General features: G+C 48.6%; 1 long non-coding RNA gene across 1 annotated transcript; it reads left to right on the top strand.

Annotated features, from left to right (window-relative positions):
* The first annotated feature begins 1,278 nt into the window (after positions 1–1,278).
* Positions 1,279–6,470, top strand: LOC136306937 (uncharacterized). The gene is made up of 2 exons (XR_010725717.1): positions 1,279–1,382; positions 6,180–6,470. It is a non-coding gene; the product is annotated as an uncharacterized lncRNA (long non-coding RNA).
* The last annotated feature ends 12,187 nt before the right edge of the window (positions 6,471–18,657 follow it).

Raw genomic sequence — 18,657 nt, forward strand, 5'->3', positions numbered from 1 at the left:
AGCCAGTTCAACTCAAATACTAACATTCCATGTTTACTAACACTCACTCTACCCCAGGCGGTATCTGCCTGCGTCTCTGCTGACCTAGGTGCTTGGCCAGGCGCCCAGCTGGTAAAGGGCCATGCCAGGACTTGAGTGTGTGACCCTATCCTGGGGAAAGGAGTGTGCTCAACACAGAAGAGCCAAGAGCAGCAGGAAGTGTAAATAGCTGGACAGACCACAGTCCCCTGGGCCTCACAAACAGGCCTCCTTTTCCCACACAATCACCACTTGCTCCCTCTGCTTCAACCCGTCCTCCAACAAACATGAATTTGGTGGCATCTCCTGTTTAAATACCTTCTAGCAACAAGTTCGCAGGCTTGAGCTCTGATTTCCTCTGGGTCCTGGCCCTGGTCCCCTATACTGGCCTTGGCCCAGGAAGCTTTTCTTGACCTTTGCCTATCACGCCCCTCCACGGCTACATCGTGATACTCTTAACTGTGATTTTTCTTGGTTTCTCTCGCAGGCAGTGGGTCACTCTCATCACTTGCCCCCAGTGCAAAGTTGGGGCCAAGCAGAAGCACAATAAACAGGTGGAAAGAATAGAAGCATGGGTAAGAATAGTATAGGGCAGTGGACTGGTGGTTACGCTTTTCATATAAATGCAGCAAAAGCAAATGAATCCAAAAGAGGCCAGAAATGGGATCATTGACGCAGGGGCCCTGGGCTTTGGGAGGAAGGCTTGAGCATATCCCCGAGTATGCACAGATTAATGCATACACCAGATCCGTGAATATTATATATATGTCCATGCACACCTGACCTGTGTAAGTAGCCAGGCGGCGCAAACACAAGAGTGCGCACATTCGAGTATGAGAACATTCTTGACATCGTGTATACAGGAATATGTGTAAAACCACGGGTTCATGCATGCCACATACACGAGTCTGGGTACACTAGCGTGTGTGCAAGCTCACAGGTCCATGCGGAGGAGGCAGAGGCGCCCGCTTCCACCCATACTCGGGCAAAGCTGCAGTCTCCGGGCGCCATCTCCCTCCGATCAGCATCGGAAACTCCCGCAGTCCGCGCAAGCCCTGCGCTGGGGCCTTTGTTGTCTGGGCTTCCGGGCGTCCATCACACTACGGCCCGGCGTGCTGGAGCACGAAATGGCGGCCGGGGGTGGGGGGGGAGGCGGGAAGAGGGCGGGGCGTCCGGAAAGGAACCCACTGCCCACTCCTGGCTGGGCGCGCCGCCCGCCCCCTTGCGCAGGCGCACGACCCGCGCGCGTTCCTGCGTTCCCCTTGACGCGCGCCAGGACACAAAGGGCTGGAAGGAAAGCCCGGAGCGCGGCCCATGCTTACGGAGCGGGGAGCGGCCCGGAGCGGCCTGGACCGGAATTCTGGGTGTGGAGCGGGGCTCGCCGGAACCGCGAGCTCGGGCACGGGGTGGGGCGTAGTGCGGCGCTCTTTCCCCTCCCTTCCCCTTTCTCAACCGCCGTAACTGCCCTGCGGCCCGGGTGGGGTGGGGGCGGGGCGGGGCGGGGCGCAGCGCGCAGGCGCCGCTCAGGCCGCCGTGGCGGGCCGGGCACCTCCGTTTTCCCTCGCGCTCCCTAATGGTGGAACTGGGCGCCGTTCCCCCATTGCGGGGCGAGGGGCTCCCTTCAGGAAAACCCAAGGCTTCCTTTCAAACTCGTTCTTCGGGTTGCGCGCTTCGATAGCAGGGGCAGGCAGCTCTTCAGGAAGTGCTGGAGTGTGATAACCAGAGTTTTTATAAAGAAAAGGGACTCCGTAAATTTACTGAGAAAGCTTAAAACTTGCTACATCAAATTGGGAGTTTGGGGGCGGGATGAGGACACGAATGCGTAAGGAGTGAATTTTTTTTTTCATTAAAGAGACATTTCTTAAAAGCTATGATTAAGCTTGACCAGGCGGTGGCGCAGTGGATAGAGCGTGGGACTGGGATGCGGAAGACCAGGTTCGAGACCCTGAGGTCTCCAGCTTGAGCCCAAGGTCGCTGGCTCAAGCAAGGGGTTACTCGGTCTGCTGAAGGTCCACGGTCAAGGCACATATGAGAGAGCAATCAATGAACAACTAAGGTGTCGCAACAAAAAAAATTGATTGATGCTTCTCATCTCTCTCCGTTCCTGCCTGTCTGTCCCTCTCTCTGACTCTCTGTCCCTATTAAAAAAAAAAAAAAAAAGCTATGATTAATAAAACATTAAAATGTTTTTCAGGCACTGGCTGGTTAGCTTAGTGGGTTGCAGAGCCCTCCAGAAACACCAAGGTTGCAGATGAGATCCCAGGATAGGGCACACGGGGGAAGTGACCAGTGGGGATTACAAATGAGTGGCCCCACCCCGTCTCAGTCTCTGAAAGCAATTAAAATTTTTTTCAGGCCCTGGCCTGTTGGCTCAGTGGTAGAGCATAGGCCTGGCGTGCGGGAGTCCCAGGTTCCTTCTGGACCAGGGCACACAGGAGAAGTGCCCATCTGCTTCTCCACCCTTCCACCTCCTCTCTGTCTCTCTCTTACCCTCCCGCAGCCAGGGCTCCATTGGAGCAGAGATGGCCCCAGCGCTGAGGGATGACTCTGTGGCCTCTGCCTCAGGCGCTAGAATGGCTCTGGTCGCAACAGAGCAACGCCCCAGATGGACGGAACATTGCCCCCTGGTGGGCATGCCGGGTGGATCCCGGTTGGGTGCATGAGGGAGTCTGACTGCTTCTCCGTTTCCAAATTTGGAAAAATACAAAAAAAAAAAAAAAAAAAAAAAGGAACTTGCTGACATTTTTTTCATACATGTTCTTGATATATAGTTTCAAAAGAAATAACTCCCAGCCTGACCTGTGGTGGCGCAGTGGATAAAGTGTCAACCTGGAACACTGGGGTCGCTGGTTCAAACCCTGGGCTTACCTGGTCAAGGCACATATGGGAGTTGAGGCTTCCAGCTCCTCCCCTCCTCCATTTCACTCTCTCCTTTCTAAAATGAATAAATTTTTTTTTTTTTTTTACAGAGACAGAGAGAGGGGCAGAGAACGGAGAGATGAGAAACATCAATCATTAGTTTTTCGTTGCGCATTGCAACACCTTAATTGTTCATTGATTGCCTTCTCATACGTGCCTTGACCGCGGGCCTTCAGCAGACTGAGTAACCCCTTGCTCGAGCCAGCAACCCTGGGCTCAAGCTGGTGAGCTTTTGCTCAAACCAGATGAGCCCTCGCTCAAGCTGGCAACCTTGGGGTCTCGAACCTGGGTCTTCTGCATCCCAGTCCGACGCTCTATCCACTGCGCTACTGCCCGGTCAGGCAAATTTTTTTTAAATTAAAAAAATTTTGCCTGACCAGGTGGTGGCGCAGTGGATAGAGCGTCGGACTGGGATGCAGAGGACCCAGGTTCAAGAACCCGAGGTAACAAGCTTGAGCGCGGGCTCATCTGGTTTGAGCAAAAGCTCACCAGCTGGGACCCAAGGTCGCTGGCTTGAGGAAAGGGTTACTCGGTCTACTGAAGGCCCACGGTCAAGGCACATATGAGAAAGCAATCAATGAACAACTAAGGTGTCGCAATGAAAAACTGATGATTGATGCTTCTCATCTCTCTCAGTTCCTGTCTGTCTGTCCCTATCTATCCCTCTCTCTGACTCTCTCTCTCTGTAAAAAAAAAAAATTAATTAATTAAAAAAATAACTTCCTTCACAGGTTAGCTCAGTGAAGAGAGTCCTCTGGGCCTGACCAGGTGGTGGCACAGTGGCTAGAGCTTAGGCCTCCATGTAGAGGATCCAGGTTTACCTCAGGTGGCCAGCTTGAGTGTTGGGTTGCCGGCCTGAGCGTGGTATCATAGACATGACCCCATGGTCTCTGGCTTGAGTCCAAGGTCGCTGGCTTGAGCAAGGGGTCACTTGCTTTGCTGTGGCCCCCTGGTCAAGGCACGTATGAGAAGGCAATCAATGAACAACGAAGGTGCCACAAAAAGAATCGATGCTTCTCCTCTCTCCTGTTTCTTGCTCTGTCTCTCTTGCAAAAAAAAAAAAAAAAAAAAAGAGTCCTCTGGGCCCTGGCCGGTTGGCTCAGTGGTAGAGTGTCAGCCTGGCGTGCGGAAGTCCTGGGTTCGATTCCTGGCCAGGGCACACAGGAGAAGCGCACATCTGCTTCTCCACCCCTCCCCCTCTTCTTCCTCTCTGTCTCTCTTCCCCTCCCGCAGCCAAGGCTCCATTGGAGCAAAGATGGCCCGGGCACTGGAGATGGCTCCATGGCCTCTGCCTCAGGCGCTAGAGTGGCTCTGGTCGCAACAGAGCAATGCCCCGGATGGGCAGAGCATCGCCCCCTGGTGGGCGTGCCGGGTGGATCCCGGTCAGGCGCATGCGGGAGTCTGTCTGACTGCCTCCTGGTTTCCAGCTTCAGGAAAAAAAAAAAAAAAAAGAGTCCTCTGGATGGGCTGAGGTTGCGGTTTTGATCCCTGGTCAAGGCACCTGTAAGAATCAACCAATGAATGAATGCATAAGTGGAACAACTAATTTCTCTCTCTCTCTCACATAAATAAATAAATAATAACTGACATTCCCTAAATACTTATATGCTAGGCTCTTTTTTTGAGTGCTTTAATTTTCATAATCAGGTACAGATAGAGAAACAAGTCCTGAAAGGTTAAGTACACAAAAGTACTTAAAGCACAGGAAAGTAAGTAAAGGAATCAACCCACCTTCCAAGACAACCGCTATTTTATATGTTGTCATGATTCCAGCCAATATTTCCCTGTGCATTAAGATGTTTGGTTCATGTTATTCATGTAACCAATGACATTTTGTGTGTGTGTATTTTTCCGAAGTTGGAAACGGGGAGGCAGTCAGGACAGATTCCTGCATGCACCAACCGGGATCCACTGGCATGCCCACCAGGGGACGATGCTCCGCCCATCTGGGGTGTTGCTCTGCTGCAATCAGAGCCACTCCAGCGCCCGAGGCAGAGGCCACAGAGCCATCCTCAGTGCCCGGGCCATCTTTGCTCCATTGGAGCCTCGCTGTGGGAGAGGAAGAGAGAGACAGAGAGGAAGGAGAGGGGGAGGGGTGGAGAAGCAGATGGGCGCTTCTCCTGTGTGCCCTGGCCAGGAATCGAACCCGGGACTCCTGCACGCCAGGCCGATGCTCTACCACTAAGCCAACCAGCCAGGGCCCAATGGCATTTTTTTATTAACTGGGAGAGCTGTGCTTGGAAAACACTCAGTCGTGTGTGGTTAGGCGGCTTCTCTAGAGAGAGATCGGAGGAGCACCCCGCTCAACAGTGTTGGCCTCTATAGTGATCCCGGAGAATTCACATGACTCGTGTGGTCCTTTGCAGAGATTAGGAGGGAAAGCCTCCTAATTCTTCTCCCTTTTCCCCCTGCTATAGCACATTCTCAGGCCTTTAGTGCCTTCCTTTAGTTTCCCAAGCTCACCTGAGCCTATGAGGAACACATTTTCACAGGGAAGAGTAGAAAGGGCAGGGCAGGAATGATTCCTCATTTACAGGTGAAGCAGCTGAGATTTAAGGATAGGTCTTGCCCGAGTTCATCAATGAACAGTGGAGCAGAAGTGCTTCGTCCAAGATGATATGGCTGCCTAGCAACCTCAGTGTCCAAGTCCTTGGCTTCCATAGGATCTGTAATTATAGAGTGTTTGTTTATGTCTAAACTTTAACAAGTTTGGGATTCCCAAAACCTAGCTGGTAAATGGTAGGTCCTTTCCTCTTGCATGGCAAAAGAGCATCAGTTCTAAACAGGAGATGTATGCAGCCAGCAGGTCCCTCGTTCCCAGTCTTCTTTACTTATTGATTTCAAGGAGAGGAGAGAGAGAGAGAGAGAGAGAGAAAGAGAGAGAGAGAGAGGGAGAGGTGGGGTGGAGGAGCGGGAAGCATCAACTCATAGTAGTTGCTTCTTCTATGTGCCTTGACCGGGCAAGCCCCGGATTTTGAACTGGTGACCTCAGCGTTCCAGGTTGGCACGCTATCCACTGCGCCGCCACAGGTCAGACCTGCTTTTAATCTTTAGAAGTGGAAAAAGTAGGAAAGGGAACCAAAATACGATTTTGGGTGCACATTTTAAAGAACAGTTCTGTTTATTTGTCTCCTGGTAATCTGTCTTTTGTTAGTTTGATTGACAGATCCCCAGTCAGAGAACCGCAGATGGGTAAGACAGGTAGAGGAAAGATTCCTTTTTCTTCTCTTACATTCCCGCAGAGATCTCCACGGTCTGGACCCCTTTCTAGGTCGTAGCTCTAGTCGCTCCAGCCCCCTAAGCTCCCGTGCCCAGCCTTTCTGGACTTCTTCAGGTCCTCAACTCTGATGTGCCCTTCCCTCTTCAGTGTCTAAGAGAATGCTGGATTTAGCTGAAACATCACTGCCTCCAGGAAGCCTCCCTGATCTTGTGTCTAAGGCAGGGCCACTGCTACCTCGTATAGCACCCCGCCATCCTACTGGTAATTCCCTCAAGTTCTGGCTTCCTAAATAAACTCTAGGGATGGACTATTATTTTGTTGTTGTTGTTTGTAATATTTTTTAAAAGACTATTGATTTTAGAGGAGAGAGAAAGAGAAGGGGGTTGGAGCAGGAAGCATCAACTCCCATATGTACCTTGACCAGGTGTAAAGCCAGAAGCCATGGCTACCATCACAGCCGCCTGGCCCATGCAGGTTCGCATTGGATTCGGACAGTCGGCAAAGAAACAACAGAGCCAAAAGCTGGTTGGCCATCATCTTTAATCCTAGCTTGCACTCGGCGGGCAAGTAAAAACACACACTGGGCTCCAAAACCCATTCATTCAGTGCTCACAAAGCTACTGACTTATCCGAGTTTCCTAGAATCAAAGGTTTCTAGCTCACCAGACTTTTTTTTTTAATATTTTTTATTTATTCATTTTTTAGAGAGGAGAGGGAGAGACAGAGAGAGAGAAGGGGAGGAGGAGCTGGAAGCATCAACTCCCATATGTGCCTTGACCAGGCAAGCCCAGGGTTTCGAACCGGCGACCTCAGTGTTTCCAGGTCAACACTTTATCCACTGTGCCACCACAGGTTAGTCTAGCTCACCAGACTTATTCACCTCTGTTCCCCATCTCCTTCCTTCTCCCTGCACAAACTCTGCACAAACTGGCTTCTCACTCAGCACTCCACCACCTTGGCTGCTTCTCCAGGCCCCCTCCACGTGGCCTTTCTCTGCTCTCTGCTTTCTAATGCTAATCTCAGGAACCAAGAGAGCAAGTTCCCGGTCTGTACCCATTTTATAGTGTAGAAATGAAAACCTTTAATCCAATATACAAAACAGGGAAGTCCCTAATACAAAGTCACTTCTCTGAGGCATGATGGGATTGCACCACCCCACATCAAAAAGGGTGGGAAAGGCCTGACCTGTGGTGGTGCAGTGGATAAAGTGTCGACCTGAAAATGCTGAGGTCGCCGGTTCAAAACCCTGGGCTTGCCTGGTCAAGGCACATATGGGAGTTGATGCTTCCAGCTCCTCCTCCCCTTCTCTCTCTCTGTCTCTCCTCTCTCTCTCTGTCTCTCCCTCTCCTCTCTAAAAAATGAATAAATAAAAAATTAAAAAAAAAAAAGGGTGGGAAAGGCTTAGTCCTTTAACTAAGCCCCAGGCTACAAGCATCTTGCCTGCCCACAGCCCGCCCCCAACACACATTAATATCACCTGGGTGATGGGCCTCCACGTGGGCAGCGCCATCTTTAACAAAATAAGCTTAATATATTTTATCTGCCCAACAATGCTTTTTCTTAAATTTTGTAAAACATGCCTGACCAGGCAGTGGCACAGTGGATAGAGCGTTGGACTGGGATGCGGAGGACCCAGGTTTGAGACCCCCGAGGTCGCCAGCTTGAGTGCGGGTTCATCTGGTTTGAGTAAAGCTCACCAGCTTGGACCCAAGGTTGCTGGCTCAAGCAAGGGGTTACTTGGTCTGCTGTAGCCCCACGGTCAAGGCACATAAGGGAGAGCAGTCAATGAACAACTAAGGTGTCGCAACACACAACGAAAGGCTGATGACTGATGCTTCTCATGTCTCTCCATTCCTGTCTGTCTGTCCCTGTCTATCTGACTCTCTGTCTCTGTAAAAAAAAAAAAGTAAAACAAAGTTCTTTAACCCTTAATGGTTGGGGCTTTGCCAAGTTGCTTAACTCTGATAGATATATGAATTCCAAACTGCCCTCTTGATGTTCCGCTTATCTGTCAGACCTCACCCTTACTGGACTATTGCCCCTGAGACAGAGGAATTCCAAAAAGCTGAGAACCCATCCCAAGGAGGGGCTCCGGACATACCAGGACTTTTGGTTCAACACCCACATGCTCGAAGCCCCCCAAGGAGGAGCATTCCGGACATACCAGGACTTTTGCCTCAGTATCCCCTCAGGCTCTCCCAAACACTACATAACTCGCCCCTAGTCTGTAACCGGCGCTCTTCTCCCCCAGGAGAAGTGCCCGGCAGGGTTCCTTTCTTCCTTTCATTAAAGCCTGTTCCTCTGGTCTTTCGGACTCCCATGGATTCTAACAAACTCCAGATTCTTCTCATCTGTAAAAGGTGGATGAGACTATATCCTGGCAGTGTTGGGGAAGTGAGTTGAAGGTGATATTTGTAAACTGACAGGGCCAAAGTCCCGAGGTTGTGTTAAAAAAATACGAGGTAGCAATTGTTTTTGGTTTGCAAAGTAAAAAACATTCAAACCCGTAGACAATTTTTATGATTTTATTTGAGCTAAACTGACAATTGCTGGGAAGCAAAATCTCAACTGATTTATTTTTTTATGTATTGATTTTAGTGAGAGAAAGGACACACACATACACGTGCTCGCGCACGCGAACACTGAGTTGTTCATGTATGTGCCCTGACCAGAGATCAACCTAGTAACCTTTGCTTGTCTAGAGGATGCTCTAACCAACCAAGCTATCCGGCCAGCGTTCAGCAGATGTAGAAAATGCTCCAGACAATGGCAGTTTAGCACTTTATTTATTTTTTTTAAACTTTATTTATTGATTTTTTAGAGAGAGAGGAGTGAGAGAGAGAGAGAGAGAGAGAAGGGGGAGGAACAAGAAGCATCAACTCCCATACGTGCCTTGACCAGGCAAGCCCAAGGTTTCGAACTGGCGACCTCAGTGTTCCAGGTTGAAGCTTTATCGCCCTGCGCCACCACAGGTCAGGCTAGTTTAGCACTTTATTTCACACATTACAATCAAGGGAGGAGGCTTGGGGTGGAAGGTTACATTGATGATAGATTAAAGAGGTGGGAGAAAGCAAAGTGGGGAAATCTCTGGAACTGGATAAAAAGTAAAAGGAATAAATACTTCTTTTACATAAGTGGGTATAGGATAGTTAACAATTAACACTGTAACAATAAGGGGTTTTGTTGTCTGCTCTAGGGCAGTTATTGAACCCTGAGGGATTTAGAGAAAGGAAATTACCAGGACATTCCAAAAGTATGTTATGTACATGCGCTCAGTGTCCGAAGGTGTGTTATATAGATGCAGAAAGACAATAGACAGGCTCAGTTCAGATTGACCTTTGCTTAGGACATGGCTACATGCCAGGACTTGCTTTTACAGTTTTCATTTCAGACCATCCTATTTAGTTACTTTCCGTCTCTGAGTCTGGAAGGCTTGCATGCAGGCCTCGTCTGAGCTTGTCAGGGTTAGTATGCGGTCCCTTCTTTCTGTCCACAGGTTGCTATTCTATATTTAAGAAGTAGCAAGATCAAGAAGATAGTTGTTTGTTTTTTTTTAAAGTGCATTCTTTTATTTATTGATTTTTTTTTTAAGAGAGAGAGGAGTGAGAGAGACAGAGAGAGAGAAGGGGGAGGAGCAGGAAGCATCAACTCCCATATGTGCCTTGACCAGGCAAGCCCAAGGTTTCGAACCAGCGACCTCAGTGTTCCAGGTCGATGCTTTATCCCACTGCGCCACCACAGGTCAGGCCAAGAAGATAGTTGTTTTGAGAAACACATTACTACAGCTTTCTGCAGATAACAACTGTGTGCCCAGTTGCAACCCTAACAACATCCAAGAGTGCTTAAAACTTTTAATCAAGGAAGGAGAGGCTGACCTGTGGTGGCACAGCGGATAGAGCGTTGACCTGGAGTTCACTGGTTTGAAACGCCAGGCTCGGCAGGTCAAGACATGTAAGAGAAGCAACTACTATGGGTCGATGCTTCCACTTCCTCCCCCCTCTCCTCTCTCCCTCTAAAACCAATAAATAAAATCTTTTTAAAAAAAGAGCAATTTTTAAATTTTACTTTATAAAAACAAGTCAGGTGCTTGCTTGAAGCATCAGGCACATCCATTACCTGGAGTGAATAATAAAAGGCTGTGTGAAAAGAACCCAGATGAGGTTATCCTCTCATCTTTGCTAGGGCCTGAAGGATGGGGCTGGATGTCAGCTGAGACCCTGAGAAAGAAGAGCTGTGCCCTCCTGAAGCTTCAGGGTCCCCTGAGAGCCACAGTGTGCTCTGTGCCTGGCTCTGTGTTCCCTGTCCGGCGGATTTTTTGTTTTTGATTTTACACTGATTTGAGAAAGACACAGAGAGGAAAGAGAGGAAGTGAGAGAGAAAGAGAAGAGAGAGGCATCAACTCATTGTTATACTTAGTGGTTCCATTTAGTACACTCATTGCTTGTTTCTCATATGTGCCCTGACCCATAATCCCCGGCGTGCCAGGGCAACATTCTATCCAGAGAGCCACTAGCAGATTTTCATGTGCCTTCTCTGTTCGGGTGCTGGTGGCAAGGGATGGAACAGTGAAAAAAACAGCCCACCCCTGGCCTGACCTGTGTTAGTGCAGTGGATAAAGTGTCGACCTAGAGCACTGAGGTCACCAGGTCAAATCCCTGGGCTTGCCTGGTGTTGGGCAGATAAAATATATTATGCTCACTTTGTTAAAGATGGCGCTGCCCACATGGAAGCCTGTCGTCCTGGTGATATTAATATGTGTTGGAGGCAAGATGTGGGCAGGCAGGATCCTTGTAGCCTGAGGCTTGGTTTTAGGATTAAGCCTTTCCCACCCTTTTTGATGTGCAGTGGTACAATCCCATCATGCCTCAGAGAAGTGGCTTTGTATTAGAGACTTCCCCTATTTTGTATATTGGATTAAAGGTTATGAATCTACACTATAAAATAGGGGCAGAAAGGGAGCTTTATCTCTCCGTTCCTGAGATTAGCATTAGAGAGCAGGGAGCAGAGACAGCCCACATGGAGGAGGCCAGGAGAAGCAGCCAAGATGGTGGAGTGTTGAGTGAAGCTAGTTTGTGCAGAGTTTGTGCAGGGAGAAGGAAGGAGATGGGGAACAGAGGTGAATAAGTCTGGTGAGTTAGAAACCTTTAATTCTAGGAAAATAAATCAGTGGCTTTGTGAGCACTGAATGAGTGGGTTTTGGAGCCCAATGTGTGTTGTTTTGTTTTTATTTTTTATTTATTTATTCCTTTTAGAGAAGAGAAAGAGAGAGGAGAGAGAGAGAGAAGGGGGGAGGAGCAGGAAGCATCAACTCCCATATGTGCCTTGACCAGGCAGGCCCAGGGTTTTTTAGTTTTTTTTTGTATTTTTCTGAAGTTGGAAACAGAGAGGCAGTCAGACAGAATCCCGCATGTGCCCGACCGGGATCCACCCGGCATGCCCACCAGGGGGCGATGCTCTGCCCATCCGGGGCGTTGCTCTGCTGCAACCAGAGCCATTCTAGCGCCTGAGACAGAGGCCATAGAGCAGGGGTCCCCAAACTAGGGCCCGCAGGCCGCATGCGGCCCGCTGAGGCCATTTATCCGGCCCCCACCGCACTTCCAGAAGAGGCACCTCTTTCATTGGTGGTCAGTGAGAGGAGCATAGTTCCCATCGAAATACTGGTCAGTTTGTTGATTTAAATTTTCTTGTTCTTTATTTTAAATATTGTATTTGTTCCTGTTTTGTTTTTTTACTTTAAAATAAGATATGTGCAGTGTGCATAGGGATTTGTTCATAGTTTTTTTTATAGTCTGGCCCTCCAACAGTCTGAGGGACAGTGAACTGGCCCCCTGTGTAAAAAGTTTGGGGACCCCTGCCATAGAGCCATCCCCAGCGCCCGGGCCATCTTTGCTCCAGTGTAGCCTTGCCTGCGGGAGGGAAAGAGAGAGACAGAGGAAGGAGAGGGGGAGGGGTGGAGAAGCAGATGGGCGCCCCCCCTGTGTGCCCTGGCTGGGAATCGAACCCGGGACTCCTGCACGCCAGGCTGATGCTCTACCGCTGAGCCAACCTGCCAGGGCGAGGCCCAGGGTTTTGAACCAGCAACCTCAGCATTCCAGGTCGACACTTCATCCACTGCGCCACCACAAGTCAGGCCCCAGTGTGTGTTTTTACTTGCCTGCCGGGTGCAAGCTAGGATTAAAGATGATGGCCTACCAGCTTTTGGCTCTGTTGTTTCTTTGCTGACTGTCCGAATCCAATGAGAACCTGCATGGGCCAGGTGGCTGTGATGGTAGCCCTGGGTGCTGGCTTTACACCTGGTCAAGACACATATGGGAGTTGATGCTTCCTGCTCCAACCCCCATCTCTTTCTCTCTCCTCTAAAATGAATAGTCTTTTAAAAAATTACAAACACAAACAACAACAACAAAATAATAGTCTATCCCTAGAGTTTATTTAGGAAGCCAGAACTTGAGGGAATTACCAGGTGATGAGTGTAGGATGGCGGGGTGCTATACGAGGTAGCAGTGGCCCTGCCTTAGACACAAGATCAGGGAGGCTTCCTGGAGGCAGTGATGTTTCAGCTAAATCCAGCATTCTCTTAGACACTGAAGAGGGAAGGGCACATCAGAGTTGAGGACCTGAAGAAGTCCAGAAAGGCTGGGCACGGGAGCTTAGGGGGCGGGAGCGACTGGAGCTGCAACCTAGAAAGGGGTCCAAACCGTGGAGATCTCTGCGGGAATGTAAGAGAAGAAAAAGGAATCTTTCCTCTACCTGTCTTACCCATCTGCTGTTCTCTGACAGGGGGTCTGTCAATCAAACTAACAAAAGACAGATTACCAGGAGACAAACAGAACTGTTCGTTAAAATGTACATCAGACACACACACGCGCACCAACTGGTGAGTTCCTCAAAGGGGTGGTTAGAACTTGGGCTTATGATAGCATCTCAACAAAAGAGCAACACATTTCTAGAGAAGTGACCAGACAAAGGAAAAGGACTTGAATCTAGGGTGGAAAATTATGGGAAGGTAAATATATGGGGGGACTAAAGGTAGGGAAGGGTTTGTTTTGTAGGCTCCTCTGGTGCCGTCTCCAGGCTGGTAAGGGGTTTAGTCTCTGGTGATTAACTTCTCTCCTTGGTGGAGAGGGGAGGAAGAGTACTGCATATTCATGTCCTGCGTTTAGGCAAAGAGGAGAAGAGCGGGGAGCATTTTTTGTATCTGCTTCTTCTCATTTGCCCTCAGCTCAAAATTATCCTTATGCTAAAGTGGCATATTTGGGGGCAGTATATTCTGCTACCCTTCACTAGCCTTAGTCTAATAAAAATGAAATATTCTTCTCATTAGACCAGATAATTGAGAATCCTCAAAAGACTTTTTTTTTATGAGATGTAACTCACATACTATAAAATGTGACCCTTTAAAAGGATGTAACTCAGTAGTTTTTCACAGACTTATAAAGTTGAGCAACCATCACCACAAACTCTAGAACATTCTATCACCCCAAAAAGAAACCTCGAACTCATCAGCAGTCACGCCTCATCTGCCCCTCTCGCCAGACCCACCTCTAATCTGCTTTCTGTCCGTGTGGATGTGCCTGTTCTAGAGTCTATAATGTGTTAATATCAGTGGAATCCACAGTGTGTGCTCGTTGTGTCTGACTGCTTTCACTTAGCCTGTCTTTTTAAGTTCATCAGGGTTGTAGCCTGTATTGGTATTCTATTCCTTTTCATGGCTGAGTAATATTCCATTGTGTGACTGTGTTTCAGGAGCCTCTTCAGGAGTCTCGTAACTGTGAGGGGAACGTGCCTTGGGATTGGGCCATTGTATGAGAAGCAGTGTGCTTCAAATGTCAATGGGCTGTCAGGGCTCTCCCGTCAGTGACTGTGTAACCTGGGCAAATAACTTTTTTTTTGTATTTTTCCGAAGTTGGAAATGGGGAGGCAGTCAAACAGACTCCCACATGCACCCGACCGGGATCCACCCTGCACGCCCACCAGGGGGCAATGCTCTGCCACAACCAGAGCCATTCTAGCGCCTGAGGCACAGGCCATGGAGCCATCGTCAGCGCCCGGGCAAACTTTGCTCCAATGGAGCCTTGGCTGCGGAAGGGGAAGAGAGAGACAGAGAGGAAGGAGAGGGGGAGGGGTGGAGAAGCAGATGGGCGCTCTTCCCGTGTGCCCTGGCTGGGAATCGAACCTGGGATTCCTGCACGCCAGGCTGACGCTCTACCACTGAGACAACCAGCCAGGGCCCAAATCACTTTAAAAAAAAATCTATTTAGCCTGATCAGGCGGTGGCGCAGTGAGTAGAGCATCAGACTGGGATGTGGATGACCCAGGTTCAAGACCCCGAGGTCACCAGCTTGAGCGTGGGCTCATCTGGCTTGAGGAAAAGCCTCACCAGCTTGGACCCAAGGTCACTGGCTCGAGCAAGGGGTTACTCAGTGTTGGGCAGATAAAATATGTATTATGCTCACTTTGTTAAAGTGGCGCTGCCCACGTGGAGGCCGTTGCCCAGGTGATATTAATGTGTGTCTCTGGGCAGCTTGCTCTCTTGGTTCCTGGGATGATTAGCATGAGAGAGCAGAGGGAGCAGAGCAGAGAGCAGAAAGAGGCCATGTGGCCAGGAGAAGCAGCCAAGATGGCGGAGTGCTGAATGAGATGCCAATGTGTGCAGAGTTTGTATCTGGGAGAAGGAAGGAGATGGGGAACTGAGGAGAATAAGGCTGGTGAGCTAGAAACCTTTGATTCTAGGAAACCCGGATAAGTCAGTGGCTTTGTGAGCACTGAATGTGATTGGGTTTTGGAGCCCAGTGTGTATTTTTGCTTGCCTGCCGGGTGCAAGCTAGAATTAAAGAAAATGGCCTATCAGCTATTGGTTCCTTACCGACTGTCTGAATCCAATGCGAACCTGCATGGGTCAGGCTGCTTTGATAGTGGTGGCCCTGGCCCCGGCTCCTGGCTTTACACTCGGTCTGCTGAAGGCCCGCGGTCAAGGCACATATGAGAAAGCAATCAATGAACAACTGAGGTGTCGCAACAAAAAACTGATGATTGAAGCTTCTCATCGCTCTCTCTTCCTGTCTGTCCCTATCTGTCCTTCTCTCTGACTCTCCCTCAGTCCCTATAAAATAAATACATAAATAAAAGAAGCAAAAAAAAATTTTTTTTTAATTTATTTATTGATTGTTTAACCAGAGAGGAAGGGGGAGAGAGAAAGAGTGAGAGAGGAAGAAACATCGATCCATTTCTATATGTGTCCTCACTGGGGATTGAACCAGCAACCTCTGTGCTTCAGGCAGATGCTCTAACTATTGCAAGAATCAAAGGAGGACAAAAACGCCCAGACAACTTGATGAAGGAAGTAGGATTTATTCAGCCAGCAGAGCAGTGTGACCCCAACAGAGGCAACAAAACTCGGGCTCCCCAAAGTTAGATTTCTAACATCTTATACACCTTTACAGCTTTAGCTTTCATGTAACAAATGCCTGATTTCTATGACTTCTTTGTTTGCAGGCCTACGTGGTGACTTTCCTGTCTTAGGGAGGGGAAAGGGAGAGGTGGCTGGAGGGTCTGCCCTCGATAATCTCATCATCCAAAATCCTATCACTCATTCTTCTAACTGGAGCTGCAGTGCATTTCAAGGAACCGATAACCAGCAAGGCACACACCCGTGGTTTGTTATTTTTCAAATATTTCTGTGTGGCCTTGTTCCCTCAGTCAAGAACACTGAGGTCACAGGCTGTAGTGTAGGACCCCAGACATTGCAGGCTCCCCTCTCCTCTGCATTCTTCTGGTTTTTCCTCTTTCATAACCAGTTAATCTATCCAGCCAGGGAAAATCACTTTCTTTATAACGATTTCTTCTCATAAATGGGGACAATAGTAGTAACATTTTAGGGCTGATGAGTAAATAAGTTAATACATTTAAAGGGCTTGGAGAAGTGACTGGTCAAAGGTCCAGTTATAACCACGGAAATAAAGGCTGACAAAACCCTGGCCAGTTGACTTCGTAATAGAGTGTCAGCTCAGCACGTGATGTCTGTAAAGCCAGTAGCCACCATCGTGGCCATTCACATGCAGGTTCACATTGGATTCGGACAGACAGTAATGAAACAACAGAGCCACGAACCGGTCGGTGGGCCATTATCTTTAATCCTAGCTTGCACTCAACGGGCAAGTAAAAACACACACTGGGCTCCAAAACCCACTCATTCAGTGCTCATAAAGCTACTGACTTCCTAGAATCAAAGGTTTCTAGCTCACTAGCCTTATTCATCTCTGTTCCCCATCTCCTTCTCTCTGCACAAACTCTGCACTAACTGGCTTCCCTTTCAACATTCCGCCATCGTGGCTGCTTCTCCTCTCCTCCACGTGGCCTTACTCTGCTCTCCTTTCTCTGCCCTCCTCTCTAATGCTAATCCTAGGAACCCAGAGAGCAAGCTCCCGTCTGCCCCACTTTATAGTATAGCAATCAAAACCTTTAATCCAATATACAAACAAGGAAGTCTCTGATACAAAGTCAGTTATCTGAGGCATAATGGGATTCCTCATGAGAGTTCACCACCCCACATCAAAAAGTGTGGGAAAGGCTTAGTCCCCAAACCAAGCCCCAGGCTACAAGGATCCTGCCTGCCCACAGCCTGCCCCCAACACACATTAATATAATCACGCCCACCCCAAGCAAGAAGAAGGGCAACCAATACCATCACCTGGGCGACAGGCTTCCACGTGAACAGCGCCATCTTTAACAAAGTGAGCATAATATATTTTATCTGCCCAATAATGTCCCAGGTCCAATTTCCAGTCAGGGCACACAGGAGAAGCAACCATCTGCTTCTCCACACCCCTTTCCCCTTCTTTCTCTCTCTCTCCCCTTCCCACAGCCATAGCTCAATTGGTTCAAGCACATCAACCCCAGGCACTGAGGACGGCTCAAGGAGCCTCCTGCCTCAGGCACTAAAAATAGCTTTGTTTTGAGCATGGCCCTAGAGGCCCCAGATAGGCAGAGCATTGGCCTGAGTTGTGGTTTGCCAAGTGGATCTTGGTCAGGATGTATGCAGGAGTCTGTCTCTATCACACCTCCTCTTACTTGGAAAAGAAGGGAAAAAAGGGGAGGCAGCAGATGTAGAACTCTCTACTGACTACTTACTGAACACACTAACCTTTATTCCAGAATCTTCCAAATGGCTACTTTCTAAAACTGGAGATTACAATCAGGTCTGACTAAGAGAGAATGCATTGAAGATAACGGTTTCTACACCTCTCTTAGGCATTTAGGATTTTGTAACTCTGCAGATTTCCAAATTTGTTGTGTTGATGAACCAAGGGACTTTTTTGATATGTGTACTTTTAAGGTAATCTATCTTGTGCACACACTGCTTTAAATTTTTAAAAAATTATGTAAATTTTCAACATACAAAAATGTAGCAGAGTATGATTCCCCATGTACTGTAGCAGGAAGCAACTCAACAGAGAATAAACACTCAGATAACTTGATTAGAGGAAAAGAGAATTTATTAAAAACTGGCGGAGCAGACAGTGCTAGTAGCTCCAAAGACACGTACTCCCTGAAGTTGATTTTTGTTGGTCAAGTAAGTTTTTAAATATGATATATGTTTGCTTGCTTATAGTTTGCATTGGCTGTGGGGGACGGGTTGTAAGCAGGTAGGGTCGTTATAGCCTAAGGCTTAGTTTTAAGACTAAGTTTTTGCCCACACCCTTGACTGATTGCATGATGTGGGGTGGTGCACTCTTCTTCTTCTTTTTTTTTTTACAGAGACAGAGAGAGAGTCAGAGAGAGGGATAGATAGGGACAGACAGATAGGAACGGAGAGAGATGAATAGCATCAATCATCAGTTTTTCGTTGCGACACCTTAGTTGTTCATTGATTGCTTTCTCATATGCGTCTTGACCATGGGCCTTTAGCAGATCAAGTAACCCCTTGCTCCAGCCAGCAACCTTGGGTCCCAGCTGCTGAGCTTTTGCTCAAACCAGATGAGCCCGCGCTCAAACTGGTGACCTCGGGGTCTCGAACCTGGGTCCTTCTGCATCCCAGTCAGATGCACTATTCACTGCGCCACCACCTGGTCAGGTGATAAGTGACTTTGTATCAGAGACTTCCTTGTTTGTATATTGGATTAAAGGTTTTAATTTTTACACTATGAAATGGGGCAGACCGGGAGCTTGCTCTCTGGGTTCCTGAGATTAGCATTACAGGAGAGAGCAGAGAAAGGAGAGCAGAGTAAGGCCACGTGGAGGAGAGGAGAAGCAGCCAAGATGGTGGAGTGCTGAAGGAGAAGCCAGTTTGTGCAGAAAGGAGATGGGGAACAGAGGTGAATGAGACTGGTGAAGTTAGAAACCTTTGATCCTAGGACACTCAGATAAGTCAGTGGCTTTGGGAGCCCTGAATAAAAAAGAAAGTGTATGCCTGACCACGCAGTGGCACAGTGGATAGAGCGTTGGACTAGGATGCAGAGGACTCAGGTTCGAGACCCCGAGCTCGCCAGCTTGAGCACGGG

The sequence above is a fragment of the Saccopteryx bilineata genome, chromosome 5, assembly GCF_036850765.1.
Source record: "Saccopteryx bilineata isolate mSacBil1 chromosome 5, mSacBil1_pri_phased_curated, whole genome shotgun sequence".
Taxonomy (NCBI): domain Eukaryota; kingdom Metazoa; phylum Chordata; class Mammalia; order Chiroptera; family Emballonuridae; genus Saccopteryx; species Saccopteryx bilineata.